Genomic DNA, 12329 nt, shown 5'->3' with positions numbered 1-12329 from the left:
CTTCGGTCTTAATTCGCAAGCCCCCTCACGTGAGGGGCTGGGGTATATTTGGGGGAAAATGAAAAAAAAAACAAGAACCAAAACTGCCCCTCATGTGAAGGGCACACTGATGGGTATAACGACCAGACTTAGCTATATTAGGGGATTCGGGTTTAATTGCAAGTGAAATGAAACCATAGGGAAGAAAATTGCAAATTTGAAACTACTGGACTAAAATCGCAGATTTTGACAAACTAGAAGGACGATAACTGCAGTTCACTAAAATAAGTATTATAATAAAGAAAGGATGAAAAGACAAGTCTACCCTTAACTTAACAATTAAATTTAACTGGGTTAGTGGTTTGGATGTAATTGGCAAGAACTGGGAAACGTGGAGGGTACGTATGCAAAAAATAAACCTTTTAAAGTAAATTCGCATTATTTGTCAAATCACATAGACGAAAATGATACTTTCCACAATTTACAATTACAAAAGTACATTTGTTCCGGGTGATTCGTGTTATTTATAATTCCATAAGGCTAAAATACAAGGGGCAAAACCGTCATATTCGAAATCAAAGAGGCACCAAGCAAATCCACCAGATCTAAAACAAATCTACGGTCAGAAACCCCGATCCTTGTGCTTGAATCTTATTGGCCAACAATCATAACACATCAACCAAACAGAAACCAATTCACATAACAAACAACCCACCAGCTTTCAATCACCTTCCATCAAAACAAAATGGCCGGAAGAGGCAAAACGCTAGGTTCTTCAGCCGCGAAGAAAGCCACTTCCAGAAGCAGCAAAGCCGGCCTTCAGTTTCCAGTCGGCAAATACGCTGAACGCGTCGGCGCCGGAGCTCCGTTCTACCTGGCTGCCGTGGTAAATACGCACACTTTTCAATTCTTGATTCAATTGTTCATTTATAGGGTTCGATTTGTGTTGTTTATAGGTTCTTGAATTGGCGGGAAATGCTGCTAGGGATAACAAGAAGACGAGAATTGTGCCTCGGCATATTCAATTGGCGGTGAGGACTTGAGTAAGCTTTTGGGTGATGTTACGATTGCTAATGGCGGTGTGATGCCCAACATTCATAACCTTTTGCTCCCCAAGAAGGTCGAAGCCGTCTGCTGATGATGATTGAAGTTAGCTGTTTTTTTGTTTTGCGGGTAGTGTATATTGGTGGAAGTAGCTGCTACTGTTTCTAGCTTGTTTCGTTAATGAGAATTGATATTCCCTTCTTTGATATCAATTTTTGAAATTGACTTACGTTTATACAACACAAACACACTGGTAATACATGGTGGAGTGATGCCGAATATTCATGCTTCCCAAAAAGACAGCTTCAAATGTGATGAATAGGTTGAAATTTAGATCGGTTTGTTAGATCGATCAGATTGTGTTTGTTATTGATTGTAATTGTAAATGTAAATGAGAGATTTGGGAATTTTAATTGATGCAATTTGTATGACATCTTTGTTCCTAAGTGAAAGCGGGTTAACCTAGTTATTGGTTTGGGTTTTGAGACTCTCAACAATCTCTTGAATTAGTAACTAGAAAAGTAGGGAAGTTAAACGTGCTATGCTAGTGGCGCACGAATAAACTTTACACACTTGATATTTTGTCATACAGATGAGTAATGACTAAGAACACGATATGTGTATTTGTGGGTTAACGAAAACACAAATCGTTGAATATTTTTTTAAATAGTTTGTTTACATGTGAATACTTTTAAATTTTATATCTACATGTAATTTTAACTTTTAAGCACTCATGCTTAAATTAATAAAGGATAATATCCCTTTAAATATTGTTTGAAACAATCATTGCCATTGGTGATACCAAGATTGAAGAGCTGCTATATCTCTCTTAATTAGTCTGATCCAGTCTCAACACACTTTTCCCCTAATTCTTCCTCAAACTGTAATATAGACCTTTGATTTACTTCAGATTAAAATCGTTTGTGCGTCGTGTTTGGAATCCTAATCTCTTTAAAAGCATAAAATTAGAGTAATCAGATAACTGTTTCATTTTCATCAGATTATCTATATACGCAGGTACAAGTTGTAGTTGTAGATGCATCAGTTGGATCAAATGAGATAATTAGGACCATTAAGTGTAGAAGCGACCGTTGAAGGGTAGAAGCAATAAATCCTGTTTACGACATGAAGGGGGTGTTTGGAGGAGCTTTTTAAATTGCTTTTATGCTTATTTGCTTTTTGAAAACCAAAAGAACTTTTGAAAAGCTCCATTTTGAAGCTTTTAGATTTGCTTTACCAAACACTTTTTACTTTTCAACAAACAAATAACAAATAAGTAAGTTTTAAAAGCTCACCCAAACACCCCCGAAATACAACTTGAAAACCAACAATTTTTGGGTTAGCTATTCTAAACCGTTTTATTAATCAGATTAATCTAACACATGATCCGTTTAATAAATTGGTTAACATGAATACGAGTATTTAATATATAAATTAATCAATTAACTGGTTTAAACGTTTAACGGCAAATCCTTATATTTAGAGGGTAGCTATTGATTTTCAAGGATGGAAATAATTTTATGTGAAAGTAATGTCATCTTTTAACACCCGGAAACTTTATTCATCTGTTTAAGTATGCGTTACCTGATATTTTTCATTCACTACTTCTCTAATGTCAACCCAAATATATAAAGTCGATTTTGCTATTTGGGAATGAGGAGATAATTAAACAAAAAACAATTAAAGAACACCATTTATAAAAAAATCTTTCATTTAAGCTAACTGACTATTTAATTGGTCGACTCAATTTTAGTTGGATCCAACACAACACAACACAAATAAATATATAGGTGTTGTTTGAGTTAAACAATTAAATGCGTCAACTGAAAACCATCAATTAGACTAGTACTGTGTCTGAGATTTTAGGATTCTTGTTGTTCACTTTGTTTTGGTGTATAAATATACTCGTATAATGAAGCAGATTCCCTAAAAACTCTATTGTTTCATTTAGTCGACGATGAATAGTAGTGAAAAATTGTAATGTAAATTAACTTTTTTGATTTTTCCACAAACCCTAGTAAAATAATATTTAGATGATCAAAAAACCAAATGGGGATGTAGTTTTTGAAGACAAAGCACATTCGGTTTCAAAGTTGTTGGAGGACATTAAATTCTTGTCGTTTTTATGGATTAAAAATAGATCTTCGTTCCGTAGCTTAAATTGGAGCACATGATATAATTTTTCTTTTTAATTCTTGTGTTGTTCTTTGGCTCTAACTTCTTGCTTGGGTTCTTTTAATGAAATTTGTCATTCAAAAAAAAAACCAAATGGGGATGTAGCTCAGATGGTAGAGCGCTCGCTTAACATGCTAGAGATATGTGGACATTTATTTTTGTGGCTAACTAGAAATGTTAGCCACGCGTTGCGACAAAATAATCAAAATCAAGAACAAAATAATAACAACAAAGACTAGCAAATACTTATAACATCAAAAGAAAAAAAATAAATAACAATAACAACAAAATATAAATAATCAAATATTTGCAGCGTTTCATAATCGAAAATTAACAAATATGAACAAAACACAAAAACAAACACTTATAAAAATAAACCTAATGATAATAACAGGTTGGTTATCACTATTTTCATATTAAGAATAAAATGTATTTGGTCATTTTCTTATTATATATATCTATAAAAAGCAACCATTCCTACCCCGTTTTAAATATTATAAGCGACTCTATAATTATATTTCATGTTGAGCAAATACCATTTGAATAAAACCCTATTTATGCTTTGTCACTCAATAAGTCAATAACCCCTTCATCGCTAAACCAAATTCCCTAACTTTTATAACATCTCCAATTCCAAACTTTAAGCTGAAATCCATGCAATCATGCATTAGTCACGTTCGACACAGGTAACATTTTTAAACTCATGTACAGAAAACTCACAAAGTTATTTATACATTTGATTTAAAGAACAACTAGTGTGATTACCCGCGCGATGCGGTGATATCCAAGAAATTTATTTCAGTACGGTAAAAGCAAGAACACCAGAAGTTAAGTATAGCTAATTAGCTATCGTCATCAAGTTTATAATCAAGTTTATAATCAGTTTACAAATTGTTTCTACAATCACAAAACACCCAATTACACCTCACATTTTGACTTTTAAGGACAGAACACATTCCATAGCATTCAATTTGGCTTGTTTTTTTTTTTGTAGATTTTTTGGCTTGTTTTTGGAAGTTCTCAATGTTATTCAGGCTGTTCATTTAGAAATATTGGAAACACTACATACCCAAATCTTGATCCTTGCTTGAGAAAGTTTGTCAGTGCATCCCTTCTTGCTATTTTGTTTGTCATTTGGTATGATTTGTTTATTAAGAGTAAATAAGGGAATATATAAACCCTCTTTAATCCATGTATGAAGATGCATTCCTCAGTGTTGCTCCCATCTACTTCAAACTATTCTCTTCTTGTAAAATCAAAGTTGTATTTAGCTGAAACCAATTCAAAAAATCCCAAACACCAACCACTTACATAGGTTGATTACACAAATCTAAAACCAAAAATCAGAGCAAGTACGGTATTAGGAAATAAAACTATGATATTTTAGTATATGATAATATGAACTCTTTCCTTCATTCAAACAAAATAATATACAAACTTGGAAAAATGAAGTTCATATAACAATATCAGAGTGATTACCTCAGCCTGAATTTGATCCGTTAGAAAGAAAATGCAATCTGCAGACTGCAATATGACATGTAGTTTCAGTCTAAATCGTTACCAGCAAGATACAACATGCAAGCTGACATGTTACCATACTATATGCGATCTGACCTGTTAACAATCTGAAACGCTAACAAAAAAAAGGTTAAATCAAATGTTAGTATGCAAAGTAGGTTCTTTGACCACAAAAGTAAAAGCAAAGTATACCTTTATTTGAATTGCATCATCTTGTGTTAGACCACAGACTTAATACTCATAGCCTTCAAGGTAAAGAGATTTCGTCTTTGAAGTCATATAAATCAGTGAAAGAGCATAAGTTACTCCAATCACCCTCGGCTCTGCACAATTAAAAAAATAATTAATTTAATGTCAAGAGACCACAAACTTGTAGATACGTCTATTCATACTTTCTTCCTTTGGTGAAGCCTCTTCAGGCTTCAGGAAATGATGATATGCATTAATAGGATGAACAACTAATAATACAAAAGGTTTATGGAGACTCACATATTTATCATTTAAGAAACTAAGAATATTATAATCACTCATCTCAAGTAAATAAAATAACAATATTATATAAAAAGATCATTCAGTAACTAATAATGAAATTGATGACGGGGGTAGCCCAAGGAAATAATAAAATGACTAAAACACATTAACGCTAAAAGGGTCAAAAGGTTAAAAGCTTCGTTTCCGGCCCAAACTTATGTAAACAAGTACCCACGTGCTACAGTTAGATGTCACATCACTGTTCACATCCTTGTCCCCTCTGAGCAAAGGACATGCTCAGATAAAGTAATATTATTTTAACTATGGACCAGCGGTCCAAACCTTCCCGCCCATAAAGGTCAACTCTCTATGCAAACTGGAGGGGAACTAGATTAGTTACAATTGGACGAAAGGCTTAAGTCTCTTCTCCTATATAAGAGAGACTTAGCCATAAACATAAACACAACAGATTTGGGCAGATAACACCATCTCCCTAATCTTCTCTTCTTCCTTGAGAAATATGCTCTTAGCTTATTTCTTTCTTACTTCAATAACTTCATAGCTTCACAAAGAACATCATCCTAAAACCGACTCCAAACAGCACGGTTCTTGATCTTCGGTAATCTATAACAACAAACAACTAACTAGTGAACCTCCTTCTACGTTTTGCAAACGTAGAGGGACACCACGACCTGCGTTAGGTTAACCTGAACCCTTGAAGCTTGTTAGCCTAACCAGTCCATTCACTATCATTGGTCTTATCTTTGTTGTAGCAACAAGTTGGCGCCCACCATGGGGCTACGCCGCTTACTTTATCATAAAGACCAGTAGTGTAGCTCCATCACCATGTCAGAAGGTGGATCTCCTGGAGAAGTCAACCAAGTGTCAAGAACACCAATATCAAGTGCCGGCCTAGAAACTCCGGCGACGACCTCGATTTTTTCCACTCCGGGAGGAACTTCGACGGGACCCTTGTTCCTCGAGTTTTCACCTTTTCGGACTCCAACCCCTTCACGATCCGGAGTTCCTTCTCCCCATGCAGGAGTCACGAACACCCCGGAATGCGTCGACTTGACGTTAGAAGAGGTATCACGACATTTCTTGCAACTAAGGTATCTTCTTAACCAACACGTGAGCCTAGAAAGAGAAAAGGGGATAAGAATAAGGCTAGATTATGACGAATCGGAGCCCTCATTGTCGGTCGGACGTCCACCTTTGATGTGTTGTAAAACACATTTACTTTCCGTATCATTTTTATCATGTTTTAATTGCTTTTTAGTTTAATTATTAAGATTTATGGTTTGATTATGCTTGATTTTACAAAGTTGATTGTTTACTTGTAGGTTATGAGGTTTGGTGGAAAAAAGAGTAAATTTGAAGAGTTTAGGGGCTTAATTGGTCAACTTTCAAACTTATAAGTCAAGGCCCGACCCAAGCCCACATCTTAGAAGCCTTTTATAATAATATATGAAGTTAATTATGAGGGAAATCAGTCATAATTAAGCCAAGAACCCGAAAATAACATAAACCCTAATTCAGCAAGGGTTCCGATCGGGGCAACTGTAGCAGCGGCAGAAAAAAAAAGAAAAAACGGCGGCTGAGGCAGTTGTGGCGGCTGGAGAAGAAGGAGGACATCGGGGCAGCAGCTAGGGATCAATATTCATCATATTTCTCAGCCATATTTGATAGTATAACACTCATAAACTTTGCTTTCTTGTTTATGTTCTTAACTATATTGCTTTTGATCTTTAAAGTTAATTGTTTTTCCATTAAGTTAAGGATTGAAGTGTGTTTGATTATACTTGATTTTGGATTGAGTTTTATTATGATTTGGATGAGTATTATGGTTGTTATCTTAAGTGTTTGCTTCTGTCCAAAAGTTATGTTAAGCTAAACTTGCTTGTTCTACCTAGGATAGATGATTGTTGAGTAGTTTAGACATGTATAATGGATTGTTAATGTTCAAGACTTGAATTATTGATGTAAAGTTTAACTAAACCATAAATTAGATTGTGTGTGATGGCTGTGTTTTATGTTTTATTACTTATAATCATTTTGCATTAGTTAATTGAATTGGTTTTGATTAATTGATTGCTTGTTAGACTCTTGACTTGGTGTTTAGGGTTTATTTGCGGGGTGTACAACCGTAGGGATAAGTGGGTAATATAATCATCTAAAATCAGTTAAAATACACCTTCTTTGAGACCGAGAGGTGATAAGAAGTAATATTGTCTCGTTGCTTTTACTTGTTAGAATTAAGACCGCGCGAGAGCGGGTTTTTGTCTTGTCAAGTTTGAGTGTTTATGTGCAATTAGTTGGTTTAATTTGGGTTAAGTTAAATTGTTCCTCTATCCTTGGTGACATAGTATTTGTCTCCATTAGGGTAGTGTGTCGATGAGACCGAGAGGAGAGTCGTCATTTGAACACGTTAATAATTGTTTTTCCGGTTTATTCTTTAAAATCAACTAAGATAAGTTAGAGATTGTTAGAGAGACTGAGAGGTAATTTGACTTTCTTAAACAAATTTTAGTTGTGTCATCTTTTATAACCGGTGTCATGAATATTTTCAATCCATTGTCTTGTTATTTCTGTCAACATGATTCATTCCTAGGTAGACGTCTTTATTCATTGAATTTAAACCAAAGTGTTCAAAGTTTTGTCAAAAGTTTTCATTCAGTTAAGTTAAGTAGTTAAATTAAATTCTAAAATAAATTAATTAAATATTTTGGTGAGTCTTGATTAGAGTTTAGTAATTATAAACGTTTTCACGTGTCTTCGAGTTCGATATCCGGACTTTCCTCATCTGTGCTATACGCGATCGGTACACTTGCCGTTTGTGTGAACTAGGATAGATTGTTTGGTTTTTAAAGCTTAGTTGCGACTTGTGTTTTATTTATATATATATATTTTCGCACATCAACCTTCCCCTCCAACCAGCTCACGACCGGCTGCTTCTCTTTTTGAAGCTGGTCCAAGTGTAACCTGTCAACCCTTTAACCCATCTCCCTACACCTATGGGAGATCAAGCCCAACGGCTTTCCCTTTGTTCACTTCAAAACCCCTTGGACACGAGACCACTCTCGACCAAATATGGCAGTCACCAGCTTCAAGTGCTCCTTCTACAGCTACTACGTGGGAGCAGGCCATGTTGGTCTTGCCCTTGGCTCGAAGTGCAGTGATGAGCACTTCCATGGGAGCAAACCAAGCAGCAACAACACCTGAAAGCCTTCAAGGCTTTAACCTCATGCCTCAGATGATGGCTCAAATGATGGCACATTTCCCTTGGACCCAGCTCATCAACCAAGCGCTGGGTACTCACCAAGGAACAACAAGTCATAATCCTGCTGTGAGGCTAGATGAAGATCTGGCAAAGCCTTACAAGCCCGGTAACTTATCATGTTTCTCTCAACAAATCGCCGATTATGACTTTCAAACAAAAATCAAGATGCCACCCCATATAAGAACGTATGATGGGACTGAAGATCCCGAAGACCACCTCCAAGTTTTCACTGGGGCAGCCAGAATCGAAAAATGGTCTCATGCTGAATGTTGCTTGATGTTCATGCAAACGTTAGTCGGATCGACAAGAATATGGTTCAACAACCTTCCTGCTCAAAGCGTTCGAAGCTTCGATGATCTGAGCAAAGGCTTTTTGGCCCACTTCTCACAACAAAGAAGGTACGTCAAGGACGCCACTGTCATTTTTCAGATAAAACAAAAAGATGACAAGAGCCTTCGAGACTTCATCGAAAGGTAAAAGAAATAAGGGTTACAATATGTGGGGGCTGACGAAAAAATGAGGGTGGCAGGCTTCATGAACGCCATCACCTCCAAGCACCTCACAAGGGACTTTAACAAGTGCCTGCCTAAAACCCTTGAAGAAGCTCTTGAATGAGCTGAGGCACATATTCGAGGCGAGGAGGCCGTTGATTTCAAAGAGCAGCGAAAAAGAGCTCCCAGTTGGCTAGGCAACAGCCCCAACCGAAAGAGAGGGAACTACACTCCTTATGACAAGTATCCCCGGAGTTCAGATCAACGAAGGCCTGAAGGCCGGAACCCTCCAAGCAGGGAGAAGACTGTAAACTTCACAGCCTTAACCAAAACCCCTCAGGAAATCCTTGCCACAAAAGAAGTGAAGCACAACTTTCGACCTTCTCGACCCTTGCCCAAGAGCAAGAAAAACGAAAGTTTCACCCAGTTCTGTGAGTTCCACAAGGAATAAGTTCATCACACAAACGATTGCTTTCAAATCAAGAGAAGAATTGAGGAAGCCGTCAAGTCTGGAGAATTGGCTCATTTGGTGAAAGGGGTCAAAGACAAGATGGCTGAAAGAAAAAGCAAAGAAGTGAATATGGTGAATATAGACCAAGGTGTTCCCCACAAACGACAACGCTTGGAGGCTTGGGAGCTTCAATGCATCTGCTTCCCACCGCCTCAAGGTAACTTACTCTCAAACCCTCTAACAGTGGAAGCGAACGTGGGAACGCTCCAAACAAACAAAGCCTACATTGACACAGGGGCGGCCACAGAGATCATGTATGAAAGATTCTTCAACAGGTTGAGCAAGGAAGAGCGTTCAAGGATTCAACCCTCCGAGTCATCTATAAAAGGTATCACCGACGTACCCTTGAAGCCTTCAGGCCAACTAACCCTTGATGTCTGTTTTAGTGAAGGCAAGATGAAGAAAACCAAACCACTCACTTTCGTGGTTATCAACACACCTTCCAGCTATGATGTAATCATAGGAAGGCCTGGATAATGTGTATTCAACATGGTTGTCTCGGTTGGTCAAGGTGCTGTGAAGTTTCCCACCGACATGGGAATTGCAACCCTTCAACCTACCCAAGAGGTTTACACGGTTGAAGGGGAAAGCTTAAAAATCAAAGGCGAAGAGCAAGGCTTAATCATAAACCCCAAGTACCCTGAACAAAAGGTACGGGTAAACACAAGCCTCTCCAAAGAAACACTTTCACACCTTGAAAAGCTGTTGATGAACTACAGTGATGTTTTTGATTGGTGCCCGAAATACATGACAGGCATCCCTCGAAGCATTGCAGAGCATGAACTCAAGATACCTCCCGATGTCAAGCTATCGTCCAAAAGAAACGGAGCCTAGCTCCTGAAAGAAGCTTGGCAGCATGCCAAGAGGTCGAAAAGCTTGTACAAGCTGGGATCCTACGTGAGGTCAAGTATCAATCTTGGGTGGCTAATCCAGTCATGGTTCGAAAGCCTGACAAGTCTTGGAGGATGTGCATTGACTTCAAAGACTTAAACAAAGCATGTCCAAAGGATTGCTATCCCTTACCCGAGATGGACCTCAAGGTTGACTCTCTAACCGGCCATCCCTTTAAATGTTTTCTCGATCCTTACAAGGGTTACCATCAGATTCTCATGAAAATGGAAGATGAAGAAAAAACCGCTTTCCACACGGACAAAGGTATTTTCTGTTACCAAAAGATGCCCTTTGGCCTACGAAACGCCGGTGCAACCTACCAACATTTGATCGACAAAGCATTTTCTAGCCAAATTAATCTCAACAAAGTCAGGGTTGTTCTCGAAACCAAATCCCCACAAAGCAAAAAAGAAGTGGAGAGCCTGAATGGAAGGCTTGTAGCCTTGAAGCGTTTTACCTCCAAGCTTGCTGAGAAGTCCCTACCCTTTTTCAAAACACTAAAGGGTTGCACCAACAAGAAAGATTTCAGATGGACGGAAGAAGCGGAAGAAGCCTACAACCAAATGAAGCAACACTTGGCTTCACTTCCAGCTATTGCAGCACCTGAAACAGGAGAATTGATCTCTGTCTATCTCTCAGTTGCTGAAGAAGCATTAAGCACGGTTCTAACCATCGAACGAGACAAAGTTCAGACCACCAACAACGAGGCTGAATACGAAGCATTGATCGCTGGTCTAAAGATTGCCAAATAGATGAAGATCCAAATGCTACAAGTCTTCACAGACTCGTTACTTGTTTCAAGTCAAGTCAATGACAGCTATGTAGCCAAAGAGCCCAACATGAAGAAATACCGTGAAAAGGAAAAAGGGTTGATGACCACGTTTCAAGAATGCACCATCAAACAAGTCCCAAAATCACAAAACAAAAGAGCCGATGCCATAAGCAAACTAGCATCTCTCACATTTGCACACCTCACCAAGAAAGTATTGGTGGAAGTGTTGAAAACTCCTTCAATTCAAGAACTGGAGATTCAAGATGTAATCACTGAAGAAGGCCCCAATTGGATGACTCTCATAGAAAAGTTGCTCAAAAATGGTAAGTTACCCTTGGACCAGACTGAGGCTGAAAGGGTTCGAATCAAATCCAGACAATATGTGTTGCAAGGAGAAACGCTTTATAAAAAGGGCTACCTTGCACCACTACTGAAATGTGTAGGCCCTGAACAAAGTCAATATCTGATCAAAGAGGTTCACGAGGGGATATATGGAGCTCATTTTGGGCCAAGAACGATGGTTGCAAAATTGATGAACCTCGGATACTTCTGGCCCACCATGCACCGAGATGCAATCCGAACAACTCAAGAAGTGTGAATCTTGTCAAATTCATGCACCGGTTCCCAAAAGCCCTAAACACGATCTAGTCCCCATCTCCTCAGCTTGGCCATTTCACAAATGGGGAATGGATATTGTTGGTCCATTCCCACCGGCCAAAGGTGGGGTAAAATTTTTGCTAGTAGCCGTCGACTACTTTACCAAGTGGCCTGAAGTCAAACCACTTGCAAAAATAACGGGCAAACAAGTCATTGACTTCATATGGGAAACCATCATTTTCCATTATGGGCTGCCATAATTGTTGGTCACGGATAATGGGAAACAATTTGCTGAGAAGCCTTTTAGCACATGGTGCAAAGAGTTCAGAATCACTCAAGTGTTCAGCTCAGTCGCATACCCACAATCCAACGGCCAAGTTGAAAGAACAAACAGAACCATCGTTGAAGGAATCAAAACAAGGCTGGGAAGGCACAACAACAATTGGCTTGAAGAACTCCCAAACGTTCTATGGGCAATAAGAACAACCGAAAAGACAAGCCACAAACGAACGCCTTACAGCCTAGTGTTCGGATCGGAAGCTGTAATCCCAGCCGAAGTCAGAGTTGTGACTCAAAGAACACTCAACATGGACCTCGAAT

The 12329-nt window shown here is 38.2% G+C and overlaps 1 pseudogene; it reads left to right on the top strand.

The window, feature by feature from the left end:
• Window positions 1-724: 724 nt before the first annotated feature.
• LOC143545761 (putative histone H2A.1) lies at window positions 725-1127 on the top strand (annotated as a pseudogene).
• Window positions 1128-12329: the final 11202 nt, after the last annotated feature.

The sequence above is a fragment of the Bidens hawaiensis genome, unplaced genomic scaffold (assembly GCF_021521415.1).
Source record: "Bidens hawaiensis isolate Kalapana, Puna unplaced genomic scaffold, B.hawaiensis_p1.1 tig00014035_1, whole genome shotgun sequence".
NCBI classification, from domain to species: Eukaryota; Viridiplantae; Streptophyta; class Magnoliopsida; order Asterales; family Asteraceae; genus Bidens; species Bidens hawaiensis.
This window is presented reverse-complemented; position numbering and strand designations above follow the sequence as displayed.